The sequence below is a fragment of the Thunnus thynnus genome, chromosome 16 (genome assembly GCF_963924715.1).
Source record: "Thunnus thynnus chromosome 16, fThuThy2.1, whole genome shotgun sequence".
Classification (NCBI taxonomy): Eukaryota; Metazoa; Chordata; class Actinopteri; order Scombriformes; family Scombridae; genus Thunnus; species Thunnus thynnus.
Window position 1 is genome coordinate 3,985,441 of NC_089532.1, and position 16,843 is coordinate 4,002,283.

Here is a 16,843-nt window from a genome sequence, read left to right on the forward strand (position 1 = left end):
ATATAGTAAACACCTCAAAAGTATGAGAACATAGCCTCTGACATATCCTATGTAATTCTTTAGAAAGTCTCTCTCCCTTCCCTTGTTACTGGGTTGCAGTTAGGCGGGGCTAAACTAGGGAATTTATTACGTAATAAATACCTGCCCAATCACATTTAGGAGAAAAATGATTGACGTGGCTATCCGGCCAAGCTGACTTCACAACACTTACTCTCGTCTCCTGCATGCAGTGCACTTTTTTCTTTGCTTTTAGCTAGATTGAGAATTCAAATTAGCCTGACATGGTTTGACTGTTACTGTGTTAAGCTAATTAGCAGACTTAGGTACACCGCACAAATCTGTATCAATCCTGGAGTGGATAAGTAGCTCAAAAGTGTAGCATAGTAATGCTAATGCTAACCGTTTCATGTAAGTGAATGAAAGATGCTAAAACACTTAGCTTTGTAGTCTGGGAGGTACATTCAGTACTATATATTAGGGCTGCAGCTAATGATTAATTTCATTATTGATTAATTTGCTGATTATGTTCAAGATCAGTTTATTAATTGTTTAGTCAAGGAAATGTCAAATTGTCCTCATCACAATATCTCAGAGCCCAAAACAACGTCTTCTAATGTCTTGTTTCATCTGAACAACAGACCAGAACCCCAAAGATATTTAACTTATAATATAAAACAGAGAAAAGAAATGAGACGTGGAACCAGAGAATTGACTGATTGAAAGAATGAACCAATTACTAAATGGTTTCCAATTATTTTCTGTTGATTGACTAATCGATTAATTATTGCAGAGATACTATATGTTGCAGTTTTATTATTTTCCTAGACACCCACAAATCAACCAGTAATCCAATGCTGTAATAATACTACCTGGTTTTGTGTGTGTCAGATAGTTTGTGGTAATTTTGATTAAACACATTTTTATTTGGGAACATGCACCATTTTAACACAAACCCCTCTACTAGACAGGGGCCTCGGGATTAAGTAATAGTGCAAGACTCACGTGACTTAATATTGCACTTTAGAGTAAACAAATGATTAAATGACCAAAAATCAATTGACATGCAGTAAACCTCCTGAAGGTTTCTCAGGCCTCCCTGGGCTTCTCCTGCTTTGCCCAGTCGGTGGTCTAGCCTCGGGGTAGTGGGGCAGTGGGTTTATCAGAACTTATTAGCTGCAAACAGCTGCCTGCTGCTGCTGAAAACCCTGAGAGCTGAGCTGAAATGATTTGTCGATAAATTTAACTGGTCAACTATTTTGATAATGGATAAAAAAACACTAAATATTCTCAGCCTCTCCATGCATTTATTTGTAGTTTCTTCTTGTTTTAAATCATCGTATATTAAATATTTGGGAGTTTTGAACAGTTGGTTAAACAAAACCATACATTTGAATATATCACCTGTAGGAAATTGTGATGCTTCAATAATTTGTCATTTTTTTGACTGAACAATGCGATCAATTGAAAAAATGATTGTCAGATTAATTGATGAGCCCTAGATGAGACTGATTTAGACTGAAGCAAACTGTAAATGTGTCAAAAACTAACAAACTATGAGCTAAAAGAAACTGAAAAAGCTGCAGAGTTGGTAAAAAGAATAGAGGCAGTCCTTCACTCTACACAATGTATTTTAATTCAACGTCAGTTTAATTAAGGCAGGTTTAAAATAACATGACCATCACTGTTCTTAATATGAGTGACCTGAGTGGAAGCTGCACCAGTTCCTGCAGCAATGCCAGAATTATAATGAAGTCATTCAGCTCCACTAATGGACCACTCAGACCTGCCAGTCAGACATGATGGCCTTCGGGCTTCATCTTTCCCAGATGTCGGGCATCATCTCTGCCTCAGAGCCCCCTCTGTGGATCTCCCACAGGCTGACAGGATCAACAGGATCCAGCAGCAGGGAGCCTCGCTGCTTGGGGGGGGGGGGGGGCAAGCCGGGCTTCAGGGCCTGAACGCTTCAGACGCAAGGATCCTGGTTCTTATTACAGCTGCATATGAATCCTCAACAATGGTGATTTCTAATGATGATGGTAAAGCCAAGAGATGAGGGCAGTTAATAAAAACTAAACTAACTAAACATACTAATGTATAAATATTTTCATGAAAAAGTTTTTATTTATTTGTGTTTGTATAAATTATTAAAAAAGGGGGGAAATGACTCTAACACCACACAGATAAATGCTTTATGTGTGTAAAGAGGTTCTGCTTTTTTACTTTCTTACACTGGCGACACTAGTGAACACTCATCTGCATTTTCTCCCTGTTTCTCTCTTGATTTTCCATCATCAGAAGCATTTTCTGAGCTTTGCAGCACACAGACTTTTGTTTAATATAAATCAGTGTCAAGTCTTTGACACGTGGTGAGAATTCAGCCCAGTATCACTTAGTGTGGAGGTGTGTGTTGAGTATTCAACTTTTGTGCACAGGACCAGAGTTTGTGTCTTGTCAAGATATACAAGAACTAAGATTTTTCTCTAATCCTGACCATGCCATAGCTGACGTGTGCAGATATTATAGAAGTGTGTATATATATATATATATATATATATATATATATACACATTATGTTGGCTTTTCCTCATATTTGTCACCCATCTGTATGTACAGCATGTTTGTGTGTGGCTTAAACTTAACATTAGTCAACAATTAGGTATTTATTCATCAACATTGTAACACTTGTAACAATGATCAAACATGAAAAGTGTCTCTAGAATATCAGAAAATCATTTTGGGGGGTAAATTGATCCATTGACTCAACTTGCCTGAACATCACTGGCACGTTTTACCCCACAACCTCCATTTTGACAAAACTGTTTCACACAGTGGCTCAGATCCACAGTTATGCTAAGTTTATGACCTTGTTTTGTAGTTTACACTGACTTAAATTAACATGTAATAATGCCCAAAACATATCTATTTTAATTAAGATACAGAACTGATCATTTTAGTAACATGATGAATTCACTTGGCATGACAAAAATCTTTTTTTTTTTTTGCTCTGTTTTGCTGACCACTCTCTCCATGTGCTTGAGTCCAAGATGGATTGAGTCATGTGAACTATACTTTCTTAATTTGTGGTCACATGATTACTTTTGTTTATGGTTACCTAGATAAAGGGGGTGGCTCATTTTACCCACTGGCTCTAGCCTGTTATCTATGAAAATGTTTAAAACTTGGTTTAAGTAGCAGCAGTGAGAAGAAGAAGCACAGTACCAGTCAAAAGTCTGGACACATCTTCCCCTTCACTTCAATGAGAAAGTGTGTCCAAACTTTGACTGTAGTTACAAAGCTTACATCTTAGGTCTAACACCTTGCTTGTGGGCATTTAAAACAGTGGTTGACATTTTCCCAACTAGTTTGGGGATTCAAACTAACAACATAATAGTCAGGATTCTGCTTCTGGTCACATTCTGCCATCAGTGTTTACAGAGTCAGGTGCTGAAAATATAGACTACACTTTTCTCCGGTGAGGGTTAAACATTCACTAAACCACATTTCTGTGGTGCTTATGTCATCATGCTGTCAACAGAGATGAATTATCACCTCGACTCTCCAATAAACAGCTGACACTTTCACTGTTGTAAACAATGTGATTTCCCTGAGCCCTGAAAAGCCCCCATGTTTCGTCCCTGCGGCTGGTGTCTGACGCTCCCTCCCTCCATGAACACAATGTTCCTGATAACTCCAGACGCTCAGGTACGAGAGCCGTGTTCATTAATTGATGACACAGCGGGGCAGCATCCTGTTCAGTGGCGTGCGTGAGTCTCTGTGGTCATTGTCTGAAAAACAATCCGTGCAGAAAGTGGAAGAGGGAGTGATGAGGCTCGCCGCAGAGTCAGAACAACCAGCCATTCACTGCAGTGTCAAAACAAGGTCATGTGGATCCTTCGTAGCTCCATAATGCACTGTTCCCATGCAAACAGGGGAGCCTGCAGCAGCACACGGAGCTGCAGAGCGGCCGGCCGCCTGGGGATGAATGATTTATCTGCTGAGAGGGAAGCACACAGGCAGCTAATGGAGCTGGATGTACAGCTGCAGGAGGATGGAGGATGGAGGGAGGAGGGGAGTCAAGACAGACAGACAGAGACAGGAAGCTGGAACAGAAGGAGACTCTCACTTCTTCCTTTAGCGTGTGTGAGGCTAACCGGCCAGACAGCTGACATGTATGTTTTTGTCTGTGTTCGCGTGTGTGCGTGTGTGTGTGTGAGGGTATTAGGACACCAGACAGAACAGATGAACCTGGTGTGTGAGTTTGTGGTGTGCATGGTTTTTGTGCACGTATGCATCGGTGTGTGTGTGCTTATACATGTGCTTTGCGTGTAGAAGCTTTTTCCTACTTTTCATTTACTTTCATTAAATCCAATGAAAGAGCCAAAACCAACAATGCATTCGTCTGTCTCTCAATACTTTCTGATCATGTCGGTGGTACTTTACTGAAGATGTATAGTTGAATTTCTAAAAAAAAAAAGGTTCAGTAGTTTCTAGAATCAGCCAGCTATTGTGCTTTTAGCAAATGTTATTAAAAAAGGAGTAAATTTGTTTGACCATTTTCAGCTGTGTATTTAAAGCTGCTGTGTTCTATAATTTCCAGTAGAAGAAGAACTTCAGTGGTTGTGTTTACAGTAATGAATGATTATGTCACCATAGTGCAATGATGTGGCTCATTGGTGTTTTTTTTTAATAGTTTTTTCTGTGGCACAGAGGAATAAGATGTATCAGGCTTTACTCACTCGCTAAATGGGGCGTGCTAAATGTTTATTTAAAATATTGGTGGGAAAGATCACGTCCTTGTTGTTAGACTAGTAACGCCTCCAGGGGGCGGCTAACAGGAGGGAACCTTTGTTATTATTAGCTTACTAAATTTAGGATGTTAGCATGTTTATGGGACTGTAATAGAGAAATTGCAGCTTGTGTGCTAATGTTAGCATTCAGCTCGAGGCACAGCTGAGCCTCTTAGTAAAGATGAGGCTGCAACTAATGATTCAATTAGATCTTTGATCTATAAAATGTCAGAAAATGGTGAAAATTTGTTATCACTGTTTCCCAAAACCCAATGTAACGTCCTAAAATGTCTTCTTTTGTCCCGACCAGCGGTTCACAGCTCATAGATATTCAGTTTATTATCATAGAAACCAGAAAATAATCACATTTTAGAAGCTGGAACCAGAGAATTTGGACTTTTTTTTCTTAAAGGATGACTCCAAAGATTGATTATAAAAATAGAGACAACTAACTGATTAATTGACTAATCGTGGCAGCTCTTGTGTAAGTAGTTAGCTTGTCTTGTTCAGCTGCTTTCATCAATCACGTATCCTTCATCACATTTGCCCCAAGAGTATCTCTCCAGCAGGAACAGTTGGGTTGTCTGGAGTGGAAAAAAGGTATTTAGCATGAGCAGTGACAGTGAGAGTGGAATAAAACTGTGAGGAAAAAGATGTTGCACATGTTTCAACCGCACATGACAAGTGATGTCATGGAAATGTAGAGCAAAAACAGCAGGGAGAACTTAGCAACAAAGATGTTGATCGAACAACAAAACAATGCAGTTCTGGAGGATAACCACTTCAACACAAGCAGAGTAATTGCAGTCACACACACACAACTGTGTGCTGCTGAGGTTTTCTAACCTTTGTTCTCAAGGGCGCCACTGACTGGAGCCGGCCGTGAGTGATGGAGTAGAGAACAGGGCAGCAGGGAGGAGGGAGGAGGGAGGGAGGGAGGGAGGATGGATGGATGGAGGGATGGAGGGAGTCAGCCAGGCCAGCCTGACCGACTCTGGATAGTCACACCGCAGCTCGATGAGCCAAAGCTTCTTGGATGAACTTCCATCTGCTCACCACTCTGTCACCTGTGATCACAAAGTGAACTGCAGAGGATGAAATAGATTTAAATACAGTTCATGTAATACATGTAGAACGCTGAGTACAGTGTTGTAACACTTTAATTACAGCCCATAGAGATACATTTAAATTGTGGGTTTCAGATGTTTTTTTTTTTTTTCAGTTTCATTTCATGCGTTTGAGAGAAGAAAGATGAGGGAGAGGAGTAGTTGTGTCGTAGTGAATAAATGACCAGACTAGACAGCAGTCAGGGATATAACACACCGTCTGTGCAATCCTCAAAATGTGTCAGAAAAAAAACACCATCAGGACATGAAATGATCCTGCAAACTATATTAAATCCCTTTGAGCCTTCATTTAAAACAGGCTCATATTAGCAACATGACTTTATTTCTCATTTCCTGTTCTGTAAGCATAATTTACATTTTAGTAAGGAGCCTCACAGTTATCGAAAGTGTTTAGTTTGCATTAACAGCGACAGTAAAATAAAATGGGAGCAGATTAGATGTTTAATGTGAAACATCAGAATTGTTGACAGTAGTTTAATGCTGAACAAAACAACAGCAGTGTAAAACTGATTGGAAATACTGTAATGTAACAGCATTTCAGTTGAAGAGAAACTCAGAGTGATGAGAATGGTTTGGTTATGATGATGTGCTGATGGAATTAGTGCTGTGGTGATGAACATTATGCTGAATTTCCAACCAGGTGCTCCAAGCGATGGAGGATACATCAGAGGATTTAGCCTGGAGGACTCCGGAGCTGCTGTCAGCACGTGACAACAGAAACTACTGGCACTGGATTTTGAATCGGTAAAGAGAACAAGGCTTACCTCTGCAGTCCAACTCAGCGTGAACTTTTTTTTTTACACCACAGTCAGCCAAAGAACCAAATCTAACAGCCAAATTGCTTTGTTTCATTTGTGTTTCTGCACATCCAGGTTTTACGTTTTCAATCTGTGTGCTTTTTGTTTGCTAGTCTTTCCTGGTGAGAATATGTGGACAAGTGTGTTATGTGTAGGTTGTTTTTATGACCGTATAAAACCAAACCAAACCAACAGCCATGATCGACCGCAATCGTGTCGCCACATGAGCCTCCAGTATTTTCTTCCCCAGCTTTTATTGTGGACTGGCCGTTCCAGTCACATGCACACCCAGCTATTATGTGAGACTTGATGATTTTTTGATTACAAGCTTCATTATTTCGGAATTTACAGTATTAACAAACAAGTAAAACTTCTATTTGACTGTAATCCTTCTCAGAGCAAGATGTTGCCAAATGTTTGTTCATAAAATGCTCAAGATGCAAGATTTAGATGGCGAGCAGGAGTCTGTTTTATTCCAGTTAAGGTCACTATTTAGTCATGGCCATTAACAGTAGCGACGTTTGCCAAATACCATGTTTTGCTCTCTAATACAACATACAGCAAATAAATCTTTGGGTTTATTATCATCACTGGGCACAAAGCCTGTGTTAAATGTTTACAGATCTGGACATTTGGAGGAGTTTCAGTTGTATTAGGAGTCCAAGCTGATAACTCTGGATCTGTCGTCTGAGAACAAGAATCCACTAATCCCATAAATATGACTACACTGATCGCACTGTCTCCAAAAACTTGGAAGCCAGTGTGAGTGCAGTGATTTTTGAGTGGAAACAATCTGTTTTCTTGTTTTTTGTTGTTTTTTTTTGATGTGGAAAAGTTGGCTGATCAGAAACTTTTAGGTGTCGGCATCCTTTAGCAGCCAGTTCTGTTCTTTTTAATGCACTGAGGTTTGTGGTTCAATGAGGTAAAACTTTTTCGGTGCACTTTATCAATGAAAATGTCATTATTTGTAGCCGGCACCTGTGCTTTTTTTTTTTTTGTTTTTTTTGCTGATTGTGGTTGTGCATATACCTCTGAATCCCCTCTGAATTGGAGACACCACAGACTAGTGGACAAATAATGGGCTGCAGTATACTGGCAGCGTTTCCAGGCCATGAGGTTGGCAATAATGCAGCAGGCAGACGGAACCGGCTGGTGACTGAAGCTCAAAATGAGTTTGGCTATCACAGAGGGCTTTGAAAGGTAAAGCAAAGTGGGCCATCATGAAAATTGTTGGGAGTGTGTTCTAAAATTACAGTGATTTATGGTACAACATTAGACACGGATTATAAAGGTAATTGGTACAGTAACTCCTTGGTTGGGGGGAAAAAACTAACTTTTACAGACACTGATGATTCTGTGAAGAGTTTGGGAAGTTGTTCATCTATGTTGTTTAATGGTCTTTGTTGAGCAAGAAGCAAAGTAATATCTCATATCTTGTCTTCTGGTTTGACAAGAGATACAGTTTAATGAGCAGACTACAGATTTTTGTAGATAAAATCAAGCATCTGTGATGTTTTGTAATTTATTCACCATTAATACCTTTTTTAGAAGTGATGATTGGTTGGTCTGGTCACACCTGTCCAAGGTTTCACCAATATGCACCAATTTTTGACACATTCACACCGAAACAAAACGCCATACTTGCAACTCATGCTCAAGTTTGGAAGAGTCCTGCAGGACTTGCAAATCTTTCTGCAATTTGCATTTGTGAAACCATTTGCAATCTGCTGTTTTTGTATAACAGGCCTCTAGTTAACAGTTCCATCAGTCTGTTGAGAAACAAAGCCAAGCAAACTAGACGGAAAGTTCTCTGGATGTTTGAGATAAAATGATTCAGATGACAAATCATGTAGACTAGTTTTCTTAAAAGCCAGAAGTGTTTAGAGGTCTTCTAAACGGCCACACTTGACGGCCGGGTGGATGGTTCGCTGTCGTAGAGAAGGGCGTGATGAATTTTTTGTGATGAGGTTTTTATGGTGTGAAACATTTGGTTGAACAAGCAGAAAGTGTCAGAAATAGTTGTGTGAAGAATGAAAAATGAGAGTTGGCACCAAAATCAATCGCCAAATAACAGACACAACCCCCCTTTTGTAAACTAACTAACTGTATTGCTTTCATAAAGACATATTGATTATTCAAAGCTCCATCAGATTGAAGGTTTTGAATAATCAGCTTGAGCGAGTCTCAGGGTCTGATGGAGCTTTGAATAATCAATACAGCTTTATGAAAGCGATATGTTATGTGAATGAACATTTACAAAAAGAGTGTGAACATTTTATTTAAAATATTTAAACATTCAAAAAGTAGCGACGTCTCCTCTATTCAGTGGAGACTTGTGATTGGTTCGCTCGCTCCACGTGAAAGAAAGACATACTGAGGCGTTAACAGTGCAATGTTTCATCTGTATTTTCACACCTCAGAATAAATGGCACAAGTTCAGCAGTGTCACAGGGCACAAACTGTAGAATGTTCTAACTTTCCAGATTCAAATAAGAAGCCAGTTTCCACGTCTGCTCACCGGAGCAACAGTTTGAGAAGAATAAATGTATTTTTCCAGCTGAGAGCGAAGCACCTGGCTACATAATATCACATTATTTTGGGCTTTCTAAACTCTACCAGAGTATTTTCTTTTCCCAAGGTTGTGGTGTCCTCTTGAATGTGTCTTCAATCTTTTAACTCGTTTAGAAAGCAGGTAAAAGTATTTAAAAGCTTTACAATCTGTACAACACAACATCCTCTATTCTAAGACCCTCGATTCAAGCAAGGCAAAAAACGAACAAACAAAATAATGAAAGAAAACTGAACAGAAGAAGTCAAAACTAACAACCTGAAGAAGCGAAACTGACAGTGAAAGTAAAACCGTGATCAAGCGGCCAAATCCCAAAGTAAACAATAAACAAAGATGAAAAAGAAACCAGAATCTGAAGCAAAAACAGCAAAAGTTCAACTAAAATTAAAATACAAATTTGCAAAGTAACCAGAGTATAGTCATTTTGTTTATTTTGTAGTTAATGTTGTATAATATTATCAGTGTTGTTGTGTGATGTGAGTGGATGTTTGGGAGTTTTAATGAATTCCATCATCTCCTCGTCGTGCTCTTGTTTTGGTCAAAATTGAAAAGTTATTTACATTTCTACACTGAAAGATTCTGGCAAAGAAAATAAGATGGAGTAATGAAAAACACGTTGCACTAAAGACTCTGCGACTAGTTAACTTCTGCTGTATCACATTGTGTCATCATGTGGCAACAGGTCACCGAACAAGATGGAAAACACCTGAAGCAGGTGTTGGTTTGATGTTGACGTCTTGCCGCCGAGCCCAGACAACAGACAAGATCTTTCTGGAGAGCAAATCTGTAAACCCCTCCGAAGCTAATTAGATAGCTTCTAAGATGTTGTCAAACTTTGAGTTGCTTAGCAACAAGGATGATGCAGCACACTTCAATCCCTTAAAGCTCTGTGACGACTGACGCTCACAGCTGAGCTTTGTGTTGGAGAAGAAGAACAAAGCTGCTGTCTGATCACCACCAAAAGTCCAATCTGAAGAGAAGAGAAGAGAAGGAGAAGAGAAAGAGTCGCCCTCGTGGTCTTTTTAATCTCCATCATGTTGCCTCTGATCAGGCGGCAGGTGTTCAACCTGCTCTGCAGTCAGACCCCCTCTCCCTCCCTTTGACTTTCTCTGTCTCTTTCAATCTTACTCAGGCTCACTCACCCACCCCCTCATTGTGTCTCTCTCTCTCTCTCTCTCTCACACACACACACACACACACACACACACACACACACACACACACACCTGAGCATGCATCTTCATTCGTCAAACACAGACGACCCACAATACCAGCAAAACCCCAATTTATGACTTAAGCATACAATTTCTGCAAGAGAAACACTCATCTACACAGTAATACATATACACAAAGCGGACACACACACACACACACACGCAGGTGGGCTGCAGCATGGCTCCCACCCTGTAATTAAATTCTGTATCTCCCACCTGTGTTACAGAAGCAGATCTGATTCAAGGTAATTACAGGGCTGCAATGGAACAAAACAACAGAGGACACACACACACACACACACCATCTTAACCTCTTATGAAATGCAACAGAAGAGGGAGCACACACCTGCTACAAAGCAACACACACACACACAAATGAAAGACAACAGGGGGGTTACATCACACCGCTCTGTGTTTCTCATCAGGGTTTCACTGTAAATCTGCCGCCTGTCACACGTCTCAGTGTCCCGCTGCAGGTTACATGTGAGGCCCTGCTATTCTGTGTTCACCCCCCCCAGTGTCTGCAGTGATTTACAACTGTCAGTTCATTGTATTTAGATAAAATCACTGTCATCACCGCCTTGGATTTACACACCTTCATGTACACCTATATACAGTATATGCTTCCGTTAGCCGGATAAGAAATCTGATCTCACTTTTCCCACTTTATTCTGATCTGTGTGTACGTCCCACACACACTGAAATCTACATATTTGCCAACAACCAAAAAATCAACAGAAGGAAAAGAACAAGAAAAACAAGGATGAGAAGATCAAGAGGGACAAGAAAGATAGCAGCTTTTTCTTTCTTCTCAGTTTACTTCTAACAGTTTAGCTTTTCCTAGTTATAGCTAGAGTCAGACCAAAATCCACCTGCTAAAATTTACTTGCGTGGTTTTGGCCAAAAGCAGGGAGGACGGGAAATAGTGTTGGTAGGGTTGTTAGAGTTAACGTGGCTAGTGTGCGAACAACAGCAGTCCTCAAAGTTGTGAATGATAGTGTTTTATCAAACACTTCACTGTCACTCCAATCAAACAGCATCTCTTCTCTGCTGCCGGTGTTTCTTTGCTGTGCAGTTATAAAACCAGAATATAAATATATATATATATATTATATATATATAATATATAATTCCTGAATGTGAGGTCAGTCCCTCCCCTTCTCTTAAACCGGCTGGATGTTGGAGAGCTTTGTGATTTTGTGGTTAAAGGTTCGATCAGATTGAAGGACCAGAAGCGAATGTGTCTCGTTGTGTCTCCACATAGACATGAATGTGAAGCGAATCTCTGACTGAACCACTGTAGACCTTTTTCACAGCAGACATTTTGACTTTTCATAGCTGCAGGTGGAAATGAACTGACGGTTTTGTTCCATTCAAGCGTCCAAGAAAGCCCTGCTGATGAGCCACCATGCACTAATATACCAGGGTCATGAACTAGTGTGCTAGTGTGATTCAAGTAATTTTACTGTCTCCAGCTCTTTTTCTTATTTCTGCTTCTGTCATGATAAAATATACATACGAGTAAGTAGATTTTTCTTTACTGTAAATAGTACGAATGTATCATCAACGCAATTATCCCAATAAGTGATCAGTTATCAGCTTTATGTAGCCTCAAATGTTTTTATTGGGTTTTCAAACAATTATTCCAATGCCAGTATAGTACAGACATTATTATAGTATTCCAGGAACAGTTGAAATACTTTAAGAATTTATTAACTGAGGCCTGAATCATGTATCTGATCTTTTCCAACTTCAGATGAACCATCAGTTTAATATTTTAGCAGGATAATGAAGCATATTGCTTTACTTCCACTCAGTACCCCCAATATCCTGTTAGTGTTTCCTGCACTTGCATGGCCTGACACAAGTACAGTACCTAAGACTCTAAATACTAGAAAGGTCTGATATATTTAGAGGTCCAGAGGTCCTGCTAACGGCTAAATCATAGTGACAACATGTTTTTTCTCTACCTATGCAGCAGTGATGTAGTGACAGTTGGTTCATCAACCTCATACATTTCAACCCATGAAGGTCAGTGCAGATACATTTCTCCTTCAAAAGTGTGAACTTGATTGGTGACAGTCATGTTTTGTTTTATTACTTCACACCCATCTGACACCCACCTTCTTCTTCTCCTGACAGGTTGCTACTGAATGAGGGCAACCCAGTAAGCTTTGATTTGGTGATTTGTAGGTTGAAGGATGTTTTGGTGAGAGTAGTTTAAAAAGTTGCCTTTTTATTTACATCATATTAACTTTATATCAACAGCATTAAAATGTACAAACTCTACACTGACATTTAGTCATCTCATACTGTTGAAACATCATTTACATGTAACTAGATGCCTAAAAACCTTTTTATGTTTCAACCAAATTTAGCCCTGTTTCAACCCCGATGTCTAGACGTCTTTTTGCCTACAAATCACCAAACCAGTGTTTACTGGGTGCACAAATTAGATCTTAGGTTTTCACTGACTTTGCTGCATGCTGTTTTCTCCTTGGCTCTCTCTCATGCACTTTCAAATAACTATGTTTATACTGGTTAGACATGTCTCTGAATGTGTGTACACTGTGTTTGATTCGTGCACATACGTGTGTGTTAGTCTGTGTATGTGTGTAGGAGCCAGGTTGTGTGGGGGAAAAAAAATAAAACTTGCATCTGTACATGCAAATGTGTTCATATATTATGTAGCTTTGTGTGTATGAGAGAGAGAGAGAGAGAGTGTGTGTTTGTGTGTGTATATGTGTGTGACGGCTGTCATGGGAGTTGTCTCCACAGATGGGGGTTCAGTTATTCCTTAATGACTTCAATTACAGAGATGGGACTGTACATCACAACAGAGCTCCGAGCCGAGCACCAAACTCATCTGTGGCTGCAGAGAAACAATTTGAAGCCTCCCCACTCCTCCTCCTCCTCCTCCTCCTCCTCCTCCTCCTCCTCCTCTTCTGCATGTTTACTGAGTCATGCAACGAGCCAAAAAACGTTGAGGATTTATGTTTGGGAACCAGGGGACGACAGGAGCTCGGCGCTGTGCGGCGGCGGATTCAGCTCCACTGTGGAGCCAAGAGGCTGGACGGCTCCACAGCCAAGACTAATTTCTTCATTTTCTATGCCGTTCAGACTGATTTGGTTCAGCGTTCGCTCTCTGTAGTGAGGAGAGGAGGGTTTTTCAGTGTCATGCGATGGCACTTTCCCAGCTACATTTCTGAGAAGATGCACAAACGTTTGTCGGCGGTCGCCAGAGCCAGTTCCACATTATGCGTCTATTTTTTGTAAGTACTGCGGTGGTGGCAGCCTTTTCTTTACTGAGATACAACTGCCAAACAGACATATTGTCACGCAAAATTTGTGACTCTCGCTTGAGTCTCTGAATAGCATCTTAAATGGGCCAAAAGTAGAGCCAGACTGTAACTTTCCAAACTGCTCCTCTCAACAGGAGCAACTCACTGTTGGTCTCAGTAAATGAAGAAACATCTGGCCTTTACTAAAGTCACAAAAACGAGACTTGACTCGACCTCAGTGACACTTTTAGCTTCATACAGAAAATCCTTAAAACCATCAAGTGTTGTATCATTGTAATATTCAACCTTTAGAGGCCTGTTAGACTTTGCACCTTGATTGTGTGGTAATTATTTTATGAAAACCTCCCTCCGCTTTTTCTTAAAGACTTATAAAGAGCTCTAGCAGGATTCATGAATGCCTTTTACACAATAAAAGTCACCAATGGCCTCTAACAGACACTCATAGGCATCAATCTTTTTCACTTAATTAACCCTTTTTAAAGAAAATGAACTGCAAAAGCACCCAAAGCTTTTTTCAAATGTGTTGATAGCTGGCCTGGTGGCATCTGGCTTGTAAAAAGTTTTTAAATGAACATAAATTTTAAAAAAATTACTGTTGTGCAAAACTGAATGTGAAAGATTAAATCATGTTCACTGCCTCCATTGAGCTTGATTTGACCTCTGAAACTCTGTATGGAGCAAACATTTTCTACGTCATATAAATAGAAATGAGCTAGTTTTATATATTTAGATGAATTGATTCTATTAGAACTGCCACAACGGTAAATTTGCAGCCATTTTGGCACCAATGTGATGCTACTTCTACAGTTCTTTTTGCCAAATGGTTTTGATATCTGTTACTTGTAATTACAACCAGGACTGTTTGAAAACTTCACCTGAATGTGGCCCAGAAGTTGAAGATACAGTATTTCCTACGAGTCTGTAATAGCTGAATACTCGCAGAATAATCAGTTTTACCTTTGTCAACATGAAGAAGTCTTCGACTTTGACTTTGCAGTATATTAGCAGATATTTATTTACCTCATATTATGGATGGAAAACCTCGGCAACATGTTTCAGTGAGAAACTCACTGAATTACAGAAGCTAGTGGCTCAGAGGCCGACAAGGAGACGATACTGGACCAGAGAAAAGTTCTACTGTAAAACACGTCTTTAGTGTAACCTACTTTTAAACCTGTTATGTCCTTCAAAAAGTCCCATTAGACTAATGTTACAGCCGCTGTACATACTGCAGGAGGAATACCTCTACATCCTCCCCCCTGCACCCTTAAGCTACATGTCAGGAGCCTTCATCCTGATGAAGGCACAGAAAAACAGGCAGCGAGGGCAACATGAATACCTCCATGTATTTATTACACAATGGACGCCGTCGCCTGCAGCGGAGGGAAGGTTAGCGAGGAGCCCCAACTACAAATGAGAGCTCGGGGGGGGTGAAAGAATCCCTCTGAGCTAAGGTCCCGGGAAATAATTGGGGTGAGGAAGGCAACCGGGAAGGAGGCTGTGGTGTTTTTTTGGTGGGAGGGGATGCGGATCGGTGCGGGGTGAGTTTGATATGCTGATGCAGGAAAACGCAGTGCGGAGAAGGGAGAGGAGGGGAGGAGGAGGAGGAGGAGGAGGAGGGGGAGAGTTTGAGGGCAGGCAGGGTGGGATTATTAGGAAAATGGCTCTGGCAAGAGACGAGGCAGCCTGGTCCGGGCCTGAGAAACGAAAAGTGTGTGTGTGTGTGTTAGTGCGCCAGTGCTTCTATATTTGTGAGGACCAATTTCAGTTTTAGACCTTGAGAGTGAGGACGTGTTTGGAAAGCAAGGACAGCTTTAGAAAGTGAAGACAGTTGTGAGAAAGTGAGGACATTTCTAACAAGAACGAACAATTTTTGGACAGCTTCAAGATTGAGGATGTTTTTGAAAGCGATGGCAGCTTTTGGAAAGACATTCCTGCTAATTGAGAACATCTTTTGAAAGCAAGGACATGTTTGAAAAGCGAGGATGTTAGACATTTTTTAGACATGTTTTGAAGGTTCGGGTTACTCATGTCAGTAGGTTTTAGGGGTTTAGGGTCTGCATATGTCAGCGAGAGTCCTCACAACTATATACTGTAAGTACCGTCTCGTGTGTGAGGAAGTTTTGTTCACCCAGCAAAGGTGCCTTTGAGTCAAACACTGTATACCAACAACAAACACACAAACAGAAACACACACACAGCCTCCAGGGAGAAGTTGGCACGGTGGCTAAACTGCAGCTGTCAGAGGGAGGCGGGGGGGAGGGAGAGAGGAGAGAACGGAGGAGAGGAGAAAGAGTTATTGGACAGCTGGAGGAGAGGAGTTAAGGATGGAGTGATGCTAAGAAAGAGAAAGTACTTGATGGAGTAAGTAGGGAGTAGTAAATGATGAAGGTGAAGGAGGGGGAGGAGAGGATGGAGGGAGAAAAGAAGGAGAGAAAAAATACAGACGAGGTATAAAGAATATGGAGAAAAGGAGCAACAAGAGTAGAGAAGAAAGAACAAATGGGGGGGTTGTTAAGGACAAAAAGGAAGAGACTAAAGGATGGATTAGTTGCCAATTCTCTGATTCCAGCTTCTCGAATGTGAATATTTTCTGGTTTCTTTAGTCGTCTGTGACGGTAAACTTTGGGTTGTTGATCGGGACAACAATTTAGAACGTCATCTTGGACTTTGGGAAACAGTGATAGACACTTTTCATCAAACTACTAATCGAGAAAATAATCAACAGATGAATTAATAATGAAAATAATCATTAGTTGCAGCTTTACAGAGGAGTGAGGATGGAAAGAGTGAAGAAAACTAGATATTTAAGAAGGAAAACGTGAAAGATTGAACAGGAAACACAAATATTAGAACAGGAAAGACAGAGAGGAGGGATGATAAAGGCCAGACATTTCAAACAGCAAAATTAATGCAAAATCTTTTTCATTAAGTTCAACTTTGGTCAAATTTGAAATGCAAATTGGAGCCACTGAACAACAACAAGCTGTCTCGAGTCCAAACTGGAGGAAGCTTTCTTAGTTAGCTCTTAATTAGCTGTGTGTCAA

The 16,843-nt window shown here is 40.4% G+C and overlaps 1 long non-coding RNA gene across 1 annotated transcript; it reads right to left on the reverse strand.

Moving 5' to 3' along the window:
- Nucleotides 1-1,628: 1,628 nt before the first annotated feature.
- LOC137199549 (uncharacterized) lies at nucleotides 1,629-5,709 on the reverse strand. The gene is made up of 2 exons (XR_010931806.1): nucleotides 5,634-5,709; nucleotides 1,629-2,024 (listed from the first exon to the last, which is right to left on the reverse strand). It is a non-coding gene; the product is annotated as an uncharacterized lncRNA (long non-coding RNA).
- Between the last annotated feature and the right edge of the window lie 11,134 nt (nucleotides 5,710-16,843).